We start from the raw sequence: 22,416 nt of genomic DNA, 5'->3' as shown, positions 1-22,416 counted from the left end.
TTGATTTTTTAAATATTGGCATACAATGTGCTTCTGATATGTAGAAAAAATTTTATCCATCCTGCACTAATTCCATTTAGAACCTTAGCCATTTTTCCAGTTTTCAAAAACTTACTAATTGAACAGCTTTAGCATTGATGTGCTGCACTGAATTTTTAATTTTCTTTATTCTCAAGTAGTGTTGTAGTCTTTTGTTAGGGTTTCAGAGTGGAGTGCTTGTTGTAACGTATGACAAGATATGCTGAAAGTAAATGACTCATGTTGAGTAGCGGAAGCCTATCCCACTCCTAGTAAATTATGTATATTTTTTTCCACTGGCATTTCTCTATGTCCTTTTCATACCCGATTTGACACTTACAGAGAGATTATTACTCATTGAGCCTCAGTATCTGTCATCTCCAATTACAAGAAATTGAGTGGTGTGTTTGTGGCCAAATCTCCAAGCATTTTCTTGATCTTTATATTCTTATAATTCTAGCTCAAATTATAGACAGATTTCCCCAAAAATAAATGGTTGGATGTTTAAATAGATGCTGCTGATTCTTAAAAATGTATGAGTGATCACAATCAAGCAATGGACTTTTTAAGTGTATTAAATAGATATCTAACTCTCTCCTTAGTGGAAAGAATATTTTTGACCTATTGTTACTTTTAATGTTTTGTATTTCAAGAGTATATTATGGCAGTATTGTTTATATTCCTGTAGTTAAAACAGAGTCAGATCTATTCAAGAGAACTCATTTGATGGGTGAGGACAAATAACAGTCTTCTGCTACATCTGTGATATCTGATGGCTTAAAAAATGTGATGCTAATACTGAAAAATGCTAAGATTTGACAAATTGATTCTTTATTACCCTCTATGCTTTTCTGTATGCTGGAAATATTTCATTTGGCAATCCTATTTAGAGAGATTTGTAGAAGAGCAATGAAATTTGTTCTGAATTGAATCTTAGACACCATCTACTATATATGAATATGAAATATATATCTTTGTATTTTTTCCTGGCATATTTCCTTAAATGTCTTATGCTATTAATTCAGCTCAATTAGTGATCATAATGTCCTCCAAAACACTAGAATTATAGAAATAAACATTTCTGTAAGGAGGTAATATATGCTACACTTTAAATAACTAAAAGAGACCAGAACAAAGCCAACATGGCCTGATGAAGTGTATTTAGACAACAGTAGAGTCAAAAATCTCAAAACTCATACCGTAATACCATCAGTCTTTTTGTGCTCAAATGTTTCCTCTCTTGCAGAAATTCTGAGAATAACTGGCAATTCAAGGCTTTACAGACATGGGTCTGGTGGTGGTTGTCCATCCTACAAAGCTTAAATTAGACAAATACACATTATTTACTGCCTTGACTAATACCACGCACTGTATTAAGAAGGAATGGGAATGCTAACATGAGAACAACACAGACCTTAACAACAGAAAGCTCACAATCTAATATGTAGGGCAGGGGAAAGTGGAACAATGGTGATGAAAGAAATGCAGAAATAAGTTTTAAAAAGCCAAGACTAATTGCAAGTATAAAACCAGGAGCATGGGATGCTGTGGATTTTCAGTGGAGGCATAATTCATATGTGCTTGGGAGAGTCAGCGAATGCAGTCCATGCGATAGTTGTTCTTTGAAATTTGTTGAAATGTGCTTTATGGCCCAGTATATAATCAATGAGCCAGCCCTGGTGGTCTAGCGGTTAAGATTTGGTGCTCTCACCACTGTGACCTGGGTTGGTTTCTCAGTCAAGGCACCAAATCACCCATCTGTCAATTTTCATACTGTAGCAGCTGCATGTTGCTGTGATGCTAAAAACTCTGCCATTGATATTTCAGGTAGCAGCAGGGTCACCCATGGTGGACAGGTTTAAACAGAGCTTCCAGACTAAGATACAATAGGAAGAAGGACCTGGCCACCCATTTCCGAAAATCTAGGGATGAAAACCCTTTGAATTGCAGCAGAGTACTGACTGATATAGCACCAGAAGGTGAGAGGATGGCACAAAAAGACCCAGCAGGGCTCTGCTCTGCTGTACACAGAGTCCCTAGGAGTTGGAATCTACTCGAGGACACTAGCGACAACAACAGCATGATCAATATTCATTAACATTCTATGTATGCTTGAAAATAATGTGTATTCTGAAAATTTTGGATAAAGCATTCTATATATTTCTATTAGATGAAGCTTGTTAATTTTATTCAAATATTGTATACCTTTCTACTCTTGGTGCATTTTTTTGGGGGGTGCTCTATTGATCGTTTACTGAAAGTAGTATCTGGATAGCTCCAATGACTGTGCACTAGTTCCTCTGTCATTAAAGTTCTGTGAAATTTTACTTTAAATATTTTTAATTTGTAAAAGTTTCACTTAAATGAAAATTGTTATATATCATTCTCATCCAGAAAAGAAATCTTTGTGAAGTCACTCTCTTTACCTCTTGAAATAATTTTTGCCATAAAGTTAAAAAAAAATTTGTAGTGTTATATCAGATTTCTTTTGGCGTTTATCTTTTCTCAATTACTTTCTACATTTTTGTACGTTTATATTTAAGATAAATGTCTTATAAACAGCTTTGAACTGATTTTTTGGAGAAAGATTGTCATCACTCAAGTCTGAAATTATTCAGTGTCATTTAACCCATTTAACTTTATTGAAAAAATATATTTACAATAAATGTATTTATTTATTTATAATACATATTTACACACATACATATGCATATATGTGTGTGTGTCTATTTATTTATACCATATTATTGTTTGCGACTTTTATGATCTTTTCTATATAAATTATACTTTCCTTTTGACTTCCTTTGTATTTCAGAGTACTTTTTTCTTATTCCACTTTTTCTGTCCACCATCAATAAAATACATGCTCTACCCTTAATGGTTACCTGAGAAACTCTAACACTTAAATTTATCAATGTTTACAGTAGATCAATTCCCTTACCTTACTCTCAAGCAATAGCAAGAACTTAGAATAATTTAACTCCACTTATGCAACTCACATTATATGCTATTGTTGTCACATATTTTATATTACCTTCTGGTTTTAATCTGCACATATATATGTAAATCATTATGCATATTTTATTATTATTGCTTTAAACTGTCAAAGTTTGTTAAGGTATACCCATATATTTAATTCTTTCTTTCTCTTCATTTATTCCCACTTTGTAGACTTTTCATCTAGGATTATTTTCCCCTGGTTTAAGGTACATACTTCAGAATTTTCTTTGGTGTCAATCTGCTGATTACAAACTCTTAGTTTTCTTTTCCTGAAAATGTCCTAACTTTGCCTTTGCTTTTGAAAGATTTGGGGGAAAATAATATTCAAAGTAGACATTTCTTCTCTCTTCAATTATTAAAGCTGTCTTCCAGCTTTACATGTTGCCTATGGGATGTCGAGCATCAGTATAATGACTATTCCTTCGTAAGTACCTGGATGCTTTTTATAATCTTCTCCTCTGTGCCTGTGGTGTTATGCAATTTTTGAAGTGTCTAGGGGAATTTCTTTTTCTTCATCCTGTTTGGTGTTTGTTAAGATTCATGACTATGTGAATCTGAGTGTTTTATATGTCCCTTTCTCTCATAGCCATCTGAAACTCTAATTCATTCTAGATCAAATATCTTACAACATCTGCCTTGTATTTTAATTTATTTTTCAAATATCCTATCACTTATTTTACGTGTCACATCTATAAATCCATGTTTAAGTGTAGAATTGCTGTATCTTAGACAATTTTTTTATATATTCATTCCAGTTCATTAATTTTCTCTTCAACTTGGTCTAACCTGCTAATACTTCCATTGTTTTTAATTTCAAAACTTATGCTTGCCATTTGTAGAAGTTCCACTTGTTACTAGAATGCGATTTTTCCATTTTTGTATTTTAAAGGTCTTATTTTATTTCTTTAAAATGTTAAATATAGTTAATTCATAATGTGTGTCTATTCTATTATCCAAAATTTTGCAGAACTGTGTCAGTTGTCTCTGTTATTTCTTCAGGATCTCTTCATGATGCCATGTTTCCTTACTTAGCACTTCTTGAATGTGAGCTGCTCCTTTTCCTTGGAACATTATCTACGAGAGTTCTTTGAAGACTGAGATTAAGGAGGTTCTTCCAGAGAGATATACATTTGACTCTTCTAGTAACCTGGGCTGCACTCACAGTTTGAGATCCCTTTGAATAATTTTTAGATAACTCAAATTTTAAGAATGTGACTAGAGACCTGCATGAGTCTTGGCTTGTAATTACAAATTATTACAGCAATATTTTTCCCCTTGTTTCAGCACCAAAGTAGAATGCATAAAAAGGAACATGTAAGACATCATAGAACTCCTAATTACATTTATTTTTCTCTTCTGGATTATTTCTAATTTGACTTATTTTTTATAGTGGATATAAGACATTAATGTGTACCCATGCCTGTGTGCACGTGTGCCTTTTTGTAGGGTCTGTTCTCTAGATTTTTTTCTTTAGTGAAAGAAGTTGTTCCTCCAAGTTTGAAAATGACTTCTTCAGATATGGGAATCTATAGAAAGGCAAAAGGCAAAAAATAACACAGTCAGCTTTGCTGTTTGAAAGACTATTACTAGTAGTGTGAAAAATGGCAGGAATGTAGTAAAACTGAAGATGGAGAAGCAAATTAGGAAGGTATGACAGCAGCTCACGCAAGATTTGATGCAGGCCTGAATTAAGGTTTTAGCAGTGAGAATGGAGAGGAGGTAATTCATGAGAGAACTGTGGCTGGAGCAGCCTAGCTTCTCTAGAGGAATTTAATCATTGAAAATACTTGATCAGTGCTGTTTTTTGTTATTCCTGCTTTGTCCTGTGCTATGGAGGAATTCTGTGAAAAGTGTCAACAATTTAGAGAGACAACTGATCATACTCAGGTATTCATGACTCTAAAAAAGTTCTGTATGTTTGATGCTACCATTTATCTGTCTCAGATTTGAAAGCTCCTACATATTGACATGTTTCTAAGAAAATCAAAGTTTATTACATGTAAGAATTAAGCAGTCAAGTGCAGGTAGTGAATTTGTGTCTTGTGATTGTGATACTTGACATAAACTATGAAAAAGATTTCCAAATAGATATTGCTATTACATCACTAATGATTTATAGTTTATAATTTGTGAGTGAGATATACGTGTGTGTGAATTCACATACATACATGTGGATATAATGTATATTCATAATATAAATGTGTTGTATTTATATGTATGAATATTATATACACACACAATAAAGATAAGCTTTTTATCTACAGTAAATTCTAACCAGCCAAGACATAGGGTCACATCCTTATTCTGGAGAAGTGGCCAATTAGAAGAGCCAGCCTATTACTGGATAAGTGTTTAATGATTTTTTCATGTAGTTTGGAATAAAACACAGAGTTCAGAGACACAGTCCTTGTCCTCAAGAGATTTGTAGGTTATAGAAAGTAAGCATCATACTAGCTTCCCAGGTAGCCATTCATACAAAATTATTTAACAGCATTTTTATTCTCTTTCTATGTCAGCTCTTTCAGGGTCCTCTTCAGTGACAGAGAGCCCCAGCCTGAGGTCATACCTTTCCTGGGGTAACCCATATCCAGAAACTGACCTCTGGGGGGTGCCGAAAGCCAACCATTTCGCCTCACTTGGGGACAAGTCTGACAGACCACATGTACTTCACAGCTCTCCATGCACTTGGCCAAAGCTTTGCTGGGCTTGCCTCAAAGTTTGACTTCTCTCTTTGCCCAATCCTCCTGCCGGCATCTCCCTTCTTCAGGTGTTGATACCTGATGAATATCTTTCACAACAGACTCTGCTCAACTTCTGCTTCTAAAGATTACAATCTGTAACAGTATAATAATCAGAAGTGAAAAATTGTTATAAATTGGGGAAAGAAGTGATTTCTCTTTGACATTTGGTTTTCTGTGTCTGATGGGGATATAGATTAATTTTTAAAGTCTATATTATGCTTTCAGATAGATACATATTTATTTAAAGCTACACAGTTGAGTATAACTTCTATTGGCTTCTGCAGCCCCAGTTGCAAATTTATTTTAGACTCTGTTGCTATTGTTGTAACCTCTTCTCAAGTAAATCAGAATAATGGGTGTTAGGTACATCCTCTGTGGCAGTCAAATTGGCTCTGCTGGCACATGGGCTATTATCTTCTTTGAAATTCTTGTAAGGAGAAGATCAAAGGTAGCTCAGATCTTCATCTTAAACCATAGATTATGAGTCAACTAGGGTTGGCCCAAGACAAGTATCTGGCGTGTGTTTAGTCATATGGTGAGTCAGTGTTCTAATCAGAGCAGAGTTAATCAGTTGGAGTTCTTTGCTCACCATGAGAAACCTTCAAGCACTCTTTCCAGAGGGAATATACATGAATTCTTTTGGCATATTTGGTTTTGCTTCTACATCATTATGTTTCTCTTCTCACTACCACAAGACAAAGATATTAATTGCAGTCAAAAATAAAGTTATAAACCTCTGGCAAACTGAAATTGAGAACAAGACATCAAAGGGATGTCTGCCTCTGTACTTTTAGAAGTAAAATGGATATTTCATAGCTGGGGAAGGAGAGAAACAGGGAGATGAAGTGATTCACCCCACATCACAGACCAAGTTGGTGGGAAAGCTTGGACTAGAATCCAAATGAAGTGGCTAAAGTTTAACCACATCATGCTGCTTTCCATTCAGACTTCCTTGATTGACTAGTTTTCGTGTAACCAAAAGACATCTCTACAAAATTCAACATCCCACTGATATTTAATTGAGCAAGTACTAAGTGCCTGGTGCTGTTTTAGGCATAGTGTATAGGGCAGTGAGTCAGACCAACAAGCATTTGTTATCAAGGAGTTTACTTTCTGGCAAAGATCAGTTTTCTTTTCTGCTAAAAATCACTTATGTTAATGACAAAATAACTGCTTAAACACTCCAGGTAATGAAAAAGACAGCCTTGGCTACTCTTCTTGTGATTTAATCTAGAGTTACGTTTCTGTCTTGGCAATGGCTCCATCACCCTAGGGCAAGAACTTGCTACTGAATCTGTTAGCAATGGTCACAGCATGCCTGATTACCCTTTTTGATAACTGTGCTGAAAGGTGTTGTACCATCCAGTTACAAAGAGAATGTTTTATTAAACCGGATTTTGATTTGGAAGAATGGCAACAGACTGGATCATGTTTTTCTAAATTAATGTTCATTACCACGATAATATTTAAAAGTAATTACTTGGACCATTTATTTTGTCTTTGAAGAAGATCTAGAAGATAACTTGTCAGAATAGTTGTTCAATTCTTGGTTCATAATGAATTGTCAATGGTGAGAGGAGCTCAGTTAAGGAAACTCAAGGAATCATGGGCTCCATAGAGTACAGAGCAGAATGGATCCTTAAAATGTCATTTGTCAACAGGTTTTGCTATTCTCATTTTATAGCACCCTGTGCATCTCCTTTATGTCACCTAGTACAATTAGAATTAATCACATTCAATTACTTCTTTATAAATATTTTCCTTAATGGCGAAGAATCCTAGTTAATTGATTAACAGCAAGGACTCAGAAGCCAGTCTATTAGGGCTCATATCCATCTTCCATTACTAACCAGCAGTGCAGCCTTGGACCCATGACTAAACGCCTCTGGTCAATTCCTCGTGTGTAAAATAAGAAGAATAAAACCTTACTCATAGAGTTATTATGAGATTTAGATGAGTTCACGTTTGTAAAGTACTTAGAACAGTGCTTGGCATATAACAAGAATTATATAAGGATTTATAAAAGAAATAAAAATAAAATATTCCTTTCCTGCTAGTAATAGGAAGAGGAAATATATCTGCCTTAATTGCTGCTAATATTTTCCTCTCCTATGACTATGATTGCATCTTGAGTTGCTGAATAAGTTATTATTTAATGAATAAAGAGATGGAGGTTTTGAAGTCAAAAATGTAATAAAGATCTACTCAAGACCTACATCTTAGTGCTACAGATTCTTCAAAAGTAAAATAGGGCTCGTGCTACTACTGATTCGATGTACTTCCCTTGGTGCTGCACAAACATCATTTCATTTGACGTGACAGCAGTCCTAAAATGTAAGGATCAGATCTCTACCTCACAGATTAGGCAACTGAGGTTTGAACAGCTTAAACTACTTGTCCAAAGTCACAGAAATAGTTTGAGCAAAGCCTAGGATCAAATCCAGGTCATTCTGATGCCAAAGTCCGTATTCTTTCCATGTTACACAATCTTATATCAAGAGAGTGTTTGGTGATATCAGATGGAGAAGACTGAAAGCCACAGGGGAAACTTACAGTGGCAAAGAAAAACAATGTTATAGTATGTGTGATACAAAGATTTGTCCTTCCAAAGACATCTCACCTCCTGTGTTCCTTCCTAAATGAACATCAAGCCCTATGATTTTAGCAATATTCCACATCACTTGTTGACATCTTTTACTGATGTCAGATTGTTGCAAAATTGCAGTCAACGTTTGAAGTCACTGTAGTTCACTTTGTAAAATAGACTTAAGCAAACCATTAGTACTTTTAAAGTTCAGGATTAATAAAAAATGCATATGAGATATTTTCCTAATGAGAAATTTAAGAGGTAACCACTTTAATTTGACATTGTACAAATGGAATAAAACAAAGTAAAAAAAGAATCATTACATCCTTAGGCATAAACCATGGTGCATATATCACAATTCACAAGCCATATGCTCAGATCTATGAATTTAGAAAGTGAGAGAGAATGAGCAGAAAAACCTGGGCAATTGTTGGAAATAATACAAAACTACCCAAGAATTTTGTGATAGAGCAAGGAATTCTCAGTGCCTAGAGAACTCAAGTACCAAAACTTCCAGAAGGCTGGAATTGACTTGCTTATACAAGCACATTTTATCTATTCTTCCTGAATTGAGCCTATGTACTGTTAGATTCCATTTTACTGTAAAGTCTTATAAGTGGATTATTGCAGGGTAGGAGCTAATGGCAGTAAGAAGTATGATATAACATAATCATAAAGAATTGTTCCTGAAAAGCACAAGAAAGATGCTCTTATTTCTAGGCAAGACTCAGGACATAAAGACACAGAGGATTTTGATAAAGATCAATGTGCCAGCTCTGGTGGCCACCTGAGCTACGGTATCACCCTATTAAACAGCTCTGATCTACTCTTTATTATTCCATAAAATATCTCCAAGCAAATAATTCATGTTTAGCTGATCACACCCAGAGGTTGAATGCATTCTCCTCTGTTTAAAAACGTTGTTTTGAATTCTTTTCAGGGGAGAATCACTCCTCCTTAAAACATGAAACAAGCCAGAGATGGTACCGGGGCAAAACCAAAACCCTTGTTTCTTGTTTGTCTTATTTACAACCAGATCCACTTTTCATCTTGTTTGCCTTCTCTGCTTAGAATCCATCGTAAAGCTGTAAATTTGCAGCTCATGGACTGTGGTTTCAGAACACATTTCATGTTATTGCTGTAGGAAATCAACTCTTCACAGTAACTGGACCGCAAGAAGGCAAATTTCAAATTTAGTTACAGCAATTAACCAAGGATCTCTATGGTTCCACAAAGTTCCACCCTCATTTATTTGTAAGTAATCTGTTACATTTTTGAAATAAAAATGTGGTTAAATAGAGAAGAGAAGGGTGATGTGGCAAACGACTCAAGACTGAGTCTGCTCTGGAGAATGGGCTTTCAGTCTTACCTGTTTCATTAATTGTTCCTGAAAATTAATTGAAAGGCTGTGAAATTTGACTGACTCTCAGTTCCTTCAGCCATAAAAATGGGGAGATGGAACTAGATGACTCGAAAGGACATTGTCCAGGTTTTGCCTTCTGCAGAAACAAAGCAAACTGATGAATATGTGGTTAGAACTGATAAATAGATGGACTCCATTTGCCAATGAACTAGAACTTGTGGTAAAAATCAGAGAGAAGATAAAGAGATTTAGGGAGGCAAAGACGAGTGGAAACGCAGCTGTAACTGAGATATTTTAATTAGGAAACCATCAGGGACCGACCTTTATGGAGTTTCTTCTATCCAGAAAGCATTTCATCAGAGTATTTAAAACTCTTCTCACAACAGATCTAGAAGGTAGATGCTGGCCCATTTTACATACGAAGAGAGCATTCCTCAATGTTGCTGGAAAAGACAAATTTAAACCAGAATCTGTCAAGTCTAAACGCAAAAGGAGGTGCCTAGAAGTCAGATATTGCTTTCTGAAACAAACAAGCCAAATCAAATAGAAAAACTGACTCTAACTCACAATTTCACAAAAAGCAGAAGACCCTCTTTCACAGTAAGAAGAGCACAGACTTAAGTCTTTTGGAAACTCTTCTGAACAAACAAAAGTCCGTGTGAGCTCTCTGGGGCTGAATAGTGTGGCCACGATGGAATGTTGTGGCAATATAAATTACAGAGAAGTTGCATGGCTTTTCATCTCGTGCCCTCACCCGCAGATGTCTGTGGGATGAAAGTAGAAGCCACTGCCAGCCACTGGACTCCTGCAGTTCTGACACCCTGTAATCGTTTGCTAGACTCATAACGTCCCTCTTCATCCCCCAAACCTCCTCTTAGGGCTGCTTCATGGTACACATTTTGCTTGAAAAAACTAAGCGACATCGCAATTAATTTCGCCTTGAGAATTTCACAACATCCTTTGAGATCACAATAACCCTGAGGATATTGTGCAATTGGGTCTGGGAATCTCTTGCCTAAGTTAAAACTTTGTGAAAGAAAGCGGGTGAAGGGGGCGGAAATGATCTTGCCTAAAACAATTGAGTTAGCATTAAGTGGACAGGAGTAAGTTTAAAAGTGACCAGTAATTCTGGTGAAAATTTATCTCATCTAAGTTATCATTTTTAATATTGATATCTTCTTAAGAGTATTTTTCCAGGATGTGTGCTTTTACTTTTTCTGAATAAAAGATCATACTATTTTATGTTTTTTCTCGGGGACATGCCTTCTGTATACTAGCCTGACTCATCATTGTTAATTTAAAATAATATAAATAAGCAAATACATGACTCAATAAATGTGATGAGTGAGGAGAAAAGGATGTTTGGCTAGCCAATCCAGTCCTACCTTTTAATTAAAAAGCATGTCTCATGAACTATCAATAAGTTTTCAAGTGACCTGTCATGACCAGTTCTAATAGCAAGCATGTCATCCCCTCTTTCATAATAAATTGGCAGATTATGCAAATATAAGAAAAGGAAGTTATCCGTTTTATGTGTTGCAGACAATCTATGCTATCGATTTTATAATTTATGATATGCTCTTGGAAAAGGAAGATGGCTAAGGACAGGGTTTCACAAACAGAATAAAATGTTATAGGAGGATAATCAATTAGATACACATGACAAACTGGTGGAGAAAAACATTGCAAAATATCATGCTTTCCTATGGTCAAACACTCATAGATTCAGTGTCACATAATAACTGTATTAATCCTTCAACAGAAGAGTCTGTGATATAGGAGATACATGTCAATTATTAAGATTAGGTAATTGACATTTTCTCATGAGTATTTCACTGAAAAAGTCATAAAGATTTAATTGATTGGTGGTCAAATTTTCCTCCTTCAGGAGATAAAGAAAACAACATAAAATAGAGTAATATTAATTGAGCCAGGAAAATTTTAAAAATTACTCTATGGTTTCTCGTGTTTTGCTTCCATATGATCTGCTATGGAAAAATCAATTAGGTTATTTCATATTCTTATAAAAAATGAGAATTTGCAATGACAATGGGAATTTTGGGGATCATAGGAAAATCTGGGGTAGATCTGTGGTCAGACAGGATAAGATTATAGCTGTTTTATGCACACTTAAGTACATATTATATCTTACATTTATAGCCAAATCTAGTTGCTTATCTTTACTTAACAATTAGATTTTGATCTGAAGTCCACTTTTAAAACACATGAAAAATCTTTTCATAAAACTGGAAAAATAAAGTATACTTATGTTATTTATAAGCAAGAGCAGAAATCATCAATTCGTGTATAGGTTTTACTCATCAATCTAAAGACAAAAATATATAGCAGACAAAGCAAAGCAAATTAAACATTTAAACCTTATACTTGCATTTAACCATTTTTATCTTATGTAGAGTTAATGCATGCACACACATATACACACATGCAGGCACACACAAAGATATCCATAACACTCAAATGCAAGTCAACAACTGCTCAAAATATGACAGATCATCAGTTACTTCTGGAAATTTCTGGAAATCTTTATTATATTGATGTTTACCATATTTGATAAATGCTTGTCTTATGACATTACAGTTTTTTGCATGAAATTGTCTAATGGTTCGTCACCATTCCAACATGGTGAAAAGATAAATTTATTTATTACAAATGGTCTCACTTGGGTAATTTCAAGAACATTAAATGTGATTTGCTCCCAACTGTTAGAACTCATTTTACAATGAGCTGATATGATTTTATATTCTATGAAATGACTCCATAATTGTTTTTCTTGTAAGTATAAGCTCCAGATAATTTTTAAAATGAGCACATAATTAGTTGTCTTTCAGATAAAAAATGATACATATTTTAAAACATTCTAAAATAAGACCATTGGAAAGTATTCCAATTTTCTTTTTCTTTTTTTTATTTTTAAAGATTGGCACCTGAGATAACATCTGTTGCCAGTCTTCGTTTGTTTTTTTCTTTTTGTTCCATTCTTCTTTTCCCCAAAGTCCCCCAGTACATAGTTTCATATTCTAGTTGTAGGTCCTTCTGGTTGTACTACGTGGGATGCCACCTCAGCATGGCTTGATGAGCGGTGCCACATCTGCATCTAGAATCTGAACTGGTGAAACCCTGGGTCGCTGAAGTGGAGTGTGCAAACTTAACTACTTGGCCACTGGGCCAGTCCCTCCAATTTTCTTAAGAAATCTTTTCTTGAACATTTGTGAAACTTGAGGATTAAAGAATTTTAGGAAGTACAGTATCCACTCATCTTGCAGGATATTCTTTCTTCCTGTGGTTTTAATCTCCCTATAATCCCTCAAAACACAATAGTTTCAGATTTGAAGTGATATTTGTTTTTCACATGCAAACCTACGGGATTTGGTTGATGGATAAGGACAAGGAGCATTGTTCCATCCACCATCAAATTGATTTTCTCTTTGCTCCATAAGCAAAACAATAGTTAAAAATAAAATACAAGTCAACAATATGTTATCTGTTATGGTTACCAAGTTACCAAATAGATTTACATCCCCAATAGCCACCCCTTATTGGCTTTGCCTATTTCCTAGGGAGGACATTTGTGATTCTGGATCAAAGGACTTTTTATGGAAGAACCAGTCTTAAGTGTTTTACAAAATCATTTTCCTGTCCAAAGTTAGTTCATCAAAATGCATCCTGTCAGCACAACACCCTTTAATGCTCTCTTGTATTTTGAAGCTTTAAACAACTCCCTCCAGATGCATCTAGAGTCTAAAATTGTTTGTTTCTCTCTCTTCTTTTTTTAAACCTCTAAAAGAATAAGTAATATCACTTGCTGGCCTGAGATATGATCTTTTAAAAAATATGTGGCATTAACATAATTCTACAGTGCAAAAGAACAAAGAAGACTCAAAGAATAAGGGCAGAGGAGAGCAATCACATTTGCTCAGGGCTTATATTATGTTGAACTTTGGTGGAATGAATCCAAGATGGAATTAAATCCAAATGTTTCCTGCTTTCTTCCGTCTTAATGGCTTCATATTTCCTTCATTTCATGTCTTCCGCAGTTTTCACATTTAAAATTGTCAACTTTGAAAACATTGAACATATTTATGGCATGTCTGGTTCCTGATACATATTCCAGTCTATCATATTGTAGTACTTACCAGACAACAGGAGAGACTTTGGATTTATATATAACAGAGAAATTTAAATTAGGGAGGAAATGTGATTATATCATGCCAACTTCAAAATAAATCTTCCCTCTTATTTTAAAAGATATGACAATGCTTGTAAAGTTATTTTCCCCTACCTTCCTGATACATTTACCCACTAAATTTCAGAAACAAATCAAGTAGTGCAAGTTCATGTTACGAGGACAATAAAAGCACAGGATAAAAAAATAAAAATTGTATAAAAGAAAATATTAGGACTGTGATGATAGTTAATCAACATTTCTATGGCTGAGTCACATTAAGAGCTTTGCTTATACCATATCCTTTAAATTTTCCATAATACAATGAGATGGATAGTCTCAGTCCCTACAGGTTACAGATGTTAAATATTTGGTCCAAAGTCACACAACTAGTGAGTAATAGAATCAGAATCAAATTCAAGCAATTGGATTCCAAAGATTGTATTTTTCCTTTCTCCTTTGAGTAATCTCTGCAAATGTTACACCTTGGTGCCATTGCAAAAGAAGCAGATGAAGGAGAAGGGGAGGAAGTGGAATGAGGAAGAGGACAAGGAGGACAAGGGAGAGCAGGAGAGGAAGAAGTTGGCATGATAATGACATTTATCACCATCCGTGTGCAGCTTCGCACTATTGCGATCAAGTCAGACTGGAATTCTCTGATTCAATCACTGTTATTTTGAATGCCTAGCTTCCCAGCAGGTTTCTGTCCAAAGAAGAGAAAAATGGTTGAGAGGAATGAGGAAGAGGAGGAGAAGGAGGGGAGAAATGACCACTCTATCTAAACAAACACCTCTACCTCAATGGTACGTTAGCAGGAGGATGTATACAACCTCAGCACATTACTTTCACTGCGCTATAGAAACACTTAATTGGCTCTTCTCTCTCAAATTCAAATGCCAATGTAACTCATGTGAACAGTCTTTGTTTCCCAGGGATGAACCAGCCAAGCAATGAAATTAAAATAAAAAAACCTTTATGGTGCTCTTTTGTGTTACTTTACATAGTGCCAACTGCTACAACAGATGAATTACACAGAGTTGTAAGAGCAAGAAATCAACGGATTGGGTACATTACACTCATCCTCTTTCAGTCTATCTTTGTTATAATAGTGTATGTGTTCAGATTCTTCACAAAACTATATCCAAGTAAATATGCGCAAAAAAACACAGCCTTTTTTTTTACAGGAAAATTATCACATTTCACCTTACTTCTGAATATTACTTACCAAAGATAATATATTGAGTCTTTTGCAAGATTATTATAAGGAAAAATTATACAAATGTTAATTGAAGTATAGGTTTCCCTGAGGAATGAAACATGTTTGTCTAGAAATCTATCATTAGGGTAGGACAAAATTTTTCATTTCCATAATGCCGATTTCTTTATTATCATCATATTTTCTCAGTTACTGAATTTAATCTACATGGCTCCTCTCTTAATACTACTACTTTTGTCATTATCATGGATAGACAAACTTGTATTTGAATCTTAATCTGTACTTTGGAATAAAGCATACTTATAACAGACCTTGTGAAAACTATATGTTTTGAAGATAATTAAATAAATAAAATGATGTGCTTGCATCCCTGACTGCCTTCCTGGGATCTCTCCAGCTGTATTCAAGCCTTTGCTAGTGCTAGAAAAATGCATTCACTATTACTTCCTTGTGACTTAGCAATGCCTCGTTGCTGTGACTACATCTCTTTTCCCATTTCATGTAGTGACAAAGTTTTCCTTCGGTTCTGAAGCTACTTAACTTCAAAGGTCTGCTGGAAATCTCACCACTTCCTGAACTATCCAGGAAGCCCCTCTGAGTCTGAGTAGCTCTTTGTGGAAAAGGCAGAGATGAATAGCACTCAGGTTAAATCTAGAGAGACCTGCAATGTCCCACAAGTTTCATTGGAGGGAGAGGGTGTTACAAATGTAGGATGGGGGCCCTTATTAAATCCATCAGCCCTTACATTCTTCTTTCTTTTCTTAAGAAGGATGGTCCAGATGGTGTGCATTAATGCATATTTGCAATACTTTTTGGCACAGGGTATTGGCAAGATAAGAAAATGTGAAGTAAACAGAGATGAAGAAGAAAGATATCAATGAAACAAAACTGGAAGCATTTAGGTTTCTAAGTAAGAGACTTCCGAGAATGAGACACAAAAAAGGCTAGTTAATTTATTTATAATATTGTACCCCAGCTAGAAAACAAAACGAAATTTCATGAGATCCAGACTTCTGCTTTTTATAGTGGAGTTGTTTAACGGTTATTAATTTCTAAAAGTTAAACTTAATTTGGTAAATATTGCAATTATATATTTCTATTGTTATTAGTATTACTCATTTTCTGATTCCTTCTCACCATTTATCATCATACTTCTGAAATTTGTGTGATGTAATTTAGCTCCAGGGATGCTGTATGTGGTGTACTGAATTGCCAAACAATTGCTGAAGAGCCACACATCTGTCAAACCTGAGTACAGAGGTACTTACTTTTGCTCATGGATTTTTAAGGTAGCTAGCGCGGCCTTACTTCCTTGGTACCTTTTGCTCTGTTGGAAGCCATAGAAGTAGGAACTAAATTCAGCCATCAGAAGCTCTGCATAGGAATTATTCAATTTACTGGACTTAAACATGATTCATATTTATTACAGTCTCCTGCAAAACTCAAGCACTTACTGCTGTTGTCTTTATATTGTTCATCCTTTCCTCTCTCTGGACGTTATTTAAGCTATTCCTCTTGCTTGAAATGTCACAGTTCAGCTTGTTGGCAGTTCTCTACAGGTGGTGTGTTTCTACACATCTTGTGAGCAGAGGCACTGATTGGTTTTGTTCCAGCCTATCTTTTCTAGGATGTTTGTATAGCAAACAGCCTAGGAAGACAGAGAGAATGTCTTCTGGAGCAAACGTAGGGTTCTTCTGTATTATAACTTTCTACCTGCACATGTATATCACAGCTTTCTTTGTATCACTCCATGCAAATTGAAGCTTAGGGAACCAACAGGAGAAAATTCTGACACTTTTGCTACTCCTACTGCTGTGAGTAATAAACTGCCCTTTATCTCTGAGCCAGGAGTCTTCTGTTTTCTGCCAGCATAGATAAAACTGTGGAAGGTTAACTTGTTAGCTTGGAAGTGGGATAAAATCTGCGACCTTTCACAGTTCTTGATATAGTTTTCATCCCTTTTCCTTATAAGAAACTTTCTTTGATCCACTTTGATGTGAATATCAAATATGATAATTTGGTGTTTCCCAAACCTTCCCTGAAAACAAAGCTCCCCTGGAATACACGTTAATAAAAGGCTATTGGGCCTCTTCTAGAAATTCTGATTCATAGGTCTGAATTGGGACAAAGGAATCTGTCTTTTTATTTTTTTAAACAGAGCTTCAGATAATTATTATCTGTGGGAAGGTGATGCTCTAACACATGTGTCACCACTCCAGGTAAATAGCAAATGATATTGTGGAGGGCTTCAAAAAGTCTTCAATAAACACTAATATTTTTCCCTATCTTACATCTGAAAAAGTGGAAAAAATTTTTAAAAGGAACCACAATATCATTTTTATTACTGATAAAGATCAGGTTAGAGAACATAGCTTTGGTCTATCGCCCAGGTGGACCTGCCAATTAGATCCAAAAATTCGATAGACTTACCCATTTGGTTTCAGGCAGAACTGAAGAAGAACAGAGCGTCCCATGTGGAAGGGCCACACTCAGGTGAGACTTCAGACATGGAGGACTTTGGAAGTTTCATCATGAAATTTGACATAGGAAATGGAGAATGAGAGAAAAAAATACGTAACAATGAGAATTATAAAATGTTTAAAGTAAGAAATGGAATAATCTTATCACACAGCTATATTTATTTGTCTTTCACTATGGTAAGTATTTAGGTTTTAAAATTCACTCTTCCAATAATCTCATGACTCAGAGGTTATGGAATTTGCTAAAGATCACAGTGTCAATAAACATTACAGCTAAAACTGAAACTTCCAACTCTAAAGCCCTACTACATTGGACAATAATATTAAGAGTGATGAGTGGTGGTTAGGCCGGAGGAGGGAGAGTCAGGGAAAATAGGAAATTGTAGCAATAATGGAGATGAGAAAGAACAGAGCAGATGGTGAGGTTCAGTCAACAGCATAAAAATAAAACAATTTGGTTCTACAGGGAATTTGATTTTCATCCTTTTTCATTTTGATTTATTGAGATCTCAGCATATCCTTGCCCTATGGTATACACTGGAGTAAAAATACAATAAAACGTACATCTTGTATTGAAAGGTTTTACAATTTAGTGAGGGACACAAGCCAATATAAGGCCACAATAAACTTGGTCATTGTCATCTCAGAATTGCACATTACGTATACAATGGTGACTCCTAAGAGCGATCAATTATTCAGACACAGGAAAGAAGAAGTGGGGATCAGGAGAAATTTTTCCAGAAGTGGTTATCAGGGATTAGTGAGTCACTCAATGCACAAGATCCTTTCCTAACACAGAATTGATATCTCTGAAAGTTTAATATTCTTATATATTCTAATTATATAAAATCAGAAATAGAGATAAAGTGAAATTAAATTCATATAAATCACCAAAAACATCTCCTAACCCAGTGATATCTATCATTAATGTTTGGTATGGGTTTTGTCAAACTATTTTTCTATGCAGTAATGCAGCTTAGGTGGGAATCATGAAGAGGAAATTGCATAACCATATCTCTGAATTTTTGTCTATGGTTAGATAACACACTCTCCCAGAAGTGGACTATGGTAAACTGAATACGCCTTCTCAGGGACTTTGACTCTTCCACAAGCTACCAGTCATTATCAGGTGGATGAAATCCCCAGTAGTTTTCGTTTGTTAATTCATTTATTCAACCAACATTGAGCCCTTCCAATATCCAGGTGCTGAGCTGGCTGCTCAGAGAGCAGGGCTCAGTTCTAATAAGGGATAATCCAGTAATAAGGGATAATCAGTCTAGCAAGGGATAATCCAGTAAATTCTAGTATCTGGAAGTGTACATTCCAGGAGATATTAAAGTTCTTACCAAGATTTACCATGGTTTCAAACTTCCCAGAATTGAATGTTCAAAAATAGAAAACGTATGTGGGTACACTCTTCTAGCAATCCAGTGTATAACTAGTATTATCCTCTTTGTGTGATCTTTCCCTCACCCTTCCCATGCCCAACTTCTCTTTCAAGCCTCAGCTCCAATGCCTCTTCCTCTTCAGAAACGTTTTCATCCCATTTAAAGAAGCACTTGTTAACCAAATTAATCACTCTATCACATCGTTCTATTTATTTCCTTTAGAGAATTAATCCTTTAAAAGATCAATCATAATCTAAATGCATTTATTTGTTTCATTATTTATTACTTGTCTACATCACTGCAATACAAAGTATGGAGGGCAGGGGCCTTATTTATAATCTTCACAGCTATATGCCCAGCACTTTAGAACCTTACGTATAATAGTCACTTATTATATAATTTATTGAATAAACTAGTCATAGGCTCAATCTTTGTACCAAAATGTAGGATGGTATTTACATCACTTAGGATTTATTCACCTGTAAAAAATTGAAACCCAAAAGCCAGGTGGCTTAGTCTCAAAACTGTATTATCTTAGGGGCTGGCCCCGTGGCCGAGTGGTTAAGTTCGCGCGCTCCGCTGCAGGCGGCCCAGTGTTTCGTTGGTTCGAATCCTGGGTGTGGACATGGCACTGCTCATCAAACCACGCTGAGGCAGCGTCCCACATGCCACAACTAGAAGGACCCACAACAAGGAATATATAACTATGTACTGGGGCGCTTTGGGGAGAAAAAGGAAAAAAATAAAATCTTTAAAAAACAAAAACTGTATTATCTTAGACCAAGAAGTTTAAGGATAAAGAAGCATCAGAGTACACTTGGCAGCTCAATGACATCAAAGCCAGGTTCATTCCATCTTTCAGCTCTGTCATACTCAAGAGGGTGGCTCTTGCAAAGGCCAGCTCACCTTGTGTTTGCAAGGTATGGCAGTACTTCTGGGTTATCATATCCACACTTGAAAACACATAGAGGAAGAAATGGGATTGTCTCTTGCCTTTTGATTCCTATAATGCAAGGACAAACTTTTCTGAACAACAATTAGAAAACTTCCCCTCAAAGCTCATTTTTCAAAATTCTGTTGCACATCCACAAATAAGCCGATCACAAGGGAAACAGGATGGTAATAATTGGTTCACACCAATTGTTTTCAAACTTTTTGACTGTGGCCCACAATAAAAATATGTTTTTACATCAAAGCTTAGTACATAGGTAAACACAATTGTTTAAAAAAACTTCTATGAAATTTTTCTTACCTTCACTTAACGTGAAACACTCTGATATTCCTATTCTGCATCATTTGAAAAAGGATACTGTAATCCACTACTCTGATTTTATTATCTATGAATGGTTGCAACCCTCAGTTAGAAAAACACCATCTTGGACAAGTCAGGGTCTACTTTTTTGTTGGTGGTGGTGAGGAAGATTGGCTCTGAGATAACATCTGTGCCAATATTCCTGTATTTTGTGGGATGCCTCTACAGCATGGCTGATGAGTTGAGTAGGTCTGCACCCAGGATCAGAACCTGCAAACCCAGCCATAGAAGCGGAGTGGGTGAACTTAATACACTATGCACCAGGCTGGCCCCAGGGTCTAATTTTAGAGGTAGACTCGGAATCAAATGAAGGAAGAATGGATGCCCAAACTACATTGTGATCAAGGGAAAAGAAAAAAATGGCCTTGACATAGGCAAGTAGCATCTACTAAGTGTTTACTGAGTTATTTTTAATATATACAGTTCACTGGAATTTTCATATTACATTGTTATGCGCATTGTATGATAGTCATATTAACTGCAAGAAAGAGTCTAACTACATTTGGCTACCAAAGACAATATGTCAATAATCAAATTAGTGCCTGGAGCCATATCAAAAGGAAAAGTATGTAAGGATTTGTTTTGTTCATTTTTGTTTGTTTCTTTGTTTAGAAAAGGTCACTTGTAAAAGTACAACTTAAATACTGGGCCAGCCTGAAATACCAGGTAAGTGAGACCTTCTCAGTTCCTTTGAAGGTTATCATAAACCATCCCAACAGTCTCAGGGTTTCCCTGAAATCCTTGCAGTTGGCTCTTGCTGATGATGACATGCCCTACATTGATGTTCGCTGTCCAAGGTATTCTCGTCAGAATGCTGGAGAGCGGCCACCTCCTGAATGTCTCTGAAATATACTAGGTCAAGTCTGACTGGCTGTTTCTCAGAATTAAGAAGTTGCATTTTTCTATATGCACTCTCAGTCTTCTCTTGGCTTTTACTTCTTGAATATGTATCTCTATTTTCTTCTAATGGTATTATCTTTTTTAAATCCTATTATTTCTAAATTGACAGTAGACATTTTAATTCAATTACAGTATTATCTCATCTACCTGTCATGGCATAGAATCAAAGTGTGCTACAAAATTGGATTTTCCAGATAACTGAATGTGACCATTTCAAGCCCCAACACTTTATTTAATTTTAATTATTTCCATGAAACATATCCTAAACTGTATTCTAAAACTACCTGTACTAACAGAATGTACTGAGGATCTATACTTTTGTTGATAATTCCAGATGATCGTTAGAGAGAAAATTCATTTCCCCAGTCTTTAATAAAGAGAAGACTTTAGATGTGTTCTACTTTAAAAAATAACTAAAATACGAAAATGAATGCAGCATTCAGTGCAAAAAATTGTGGCTGAGGGAGTGAGGGAATAGAGAGAAAAACAAAGAAGCTACAGAGGGAAATTCAGAAAATTGTCACTCTCCCCAAGGAGAGCTAATATTTCTCATTTCTAACACTTGACTTTTTCCCAGTCTCCAGCAAGCCCTATATGTATGTCTGTAAATAGACATGTGTGCTGTGTATAATGTTCTGGCATAGTTTTTTTTTTTTTCATTTAAGAATATGAACTACCCTGTAAAATGGGTAAACTGAGGCATGACAGATCTAAATGATAATGTCCTAGAATTTGGAATTCAAATAAGTGTCCTATATCCAAACCTACTTTCTGTGACTTCATATGTTCCCTTTGAATCAGGCCTAAGAATAGTTTGGACACCACGGAGAACACCCTCTCTGCCCACATGATAACTGGGGCAGGGAAAAGCCAGGCTCACCTTGAAAGGCATGTGGCTCTGCACCAGGCAGTCAGGGTCACTCAGCAGGATTATTTTTGCTATTCTACTTGCCTTTCCTCCTTGGCCATGGCCCAGAGCATTCTGGGCTCTGTCATCACTCTGCATTGCGTGGAGTAGCGCTCTGCTCGTGGAGCAGCCCATTGGCCTTAATACCTGAAGCCACAGCTGCATTGTAGGATTGCCCATGATCAACCTAAGGCCTCCTAAGCCATTACTTTTTCTCTCTCTTCCACATATGATCACAGAAGGCATCACTGTGTCACCTTCTATCATCTGCTTTTGAGGGAAGTAAAGTTTGATGAGCCATGTAACAATCTCTATTAGAGC

General features: G+C 35.8%; 1 long non-coding RNA gene across 4 annotated transcripts in view; it reads right to left on the bottom strand.

The window, feature by feature from the left end:
• Window positions 1-609: 609 nt before the first annotated feature.
• Window positions 610-22,416, bottom strand: part of LOC106827895 (uncharacterized) — a 76,550-nt gene continuing 54,743 nt past the window's right edge. For 3 of the 4 annotated variants that reach the window (XR_011495534.1, XR_011495532.1, XR_006515999.2), the window contains 4 exons: window positions 17,539-17,623; window positions 10,031-10,152; window positions 9,716-9,845; window positions 4,568-5,852 (listed from right to left, as the gene is read on the bottom strand). This is a non-coding gene — a long non-coding RNA (uncharacterized lncRNA). Of the gene's footprint in view, window positions 4,545-4,567; window positions 5,853-9,715; window positions 9,846-10,030; window positions 10,153-17,538; window positions 17,624-22,416 lie in introns of those variants that run through there. The other variant, XR_011495533.1, reaches the window with a different exon arrangement.

This window comes from Equus asinus, chromosome 19 (assembly GCF_041296235.1).
Source record: "Equus asinus isolate D_3611 breed Donkey chromosome 19, EquAss-T2T_v2, whole genome shotgun sequence".
Classification (NCBI taxonomy): domain Eukaryota; kingdom Metazoa; phylum Chordata; class Mammalia; order Perissodactyla; family Equidae; genus Equus; species Equus asinus.
The sequence above is the reverse complement of the archived record's forward strand: the minus strand, read 5'-3'. Positions and strand labels throughout refer to the sequence as shown.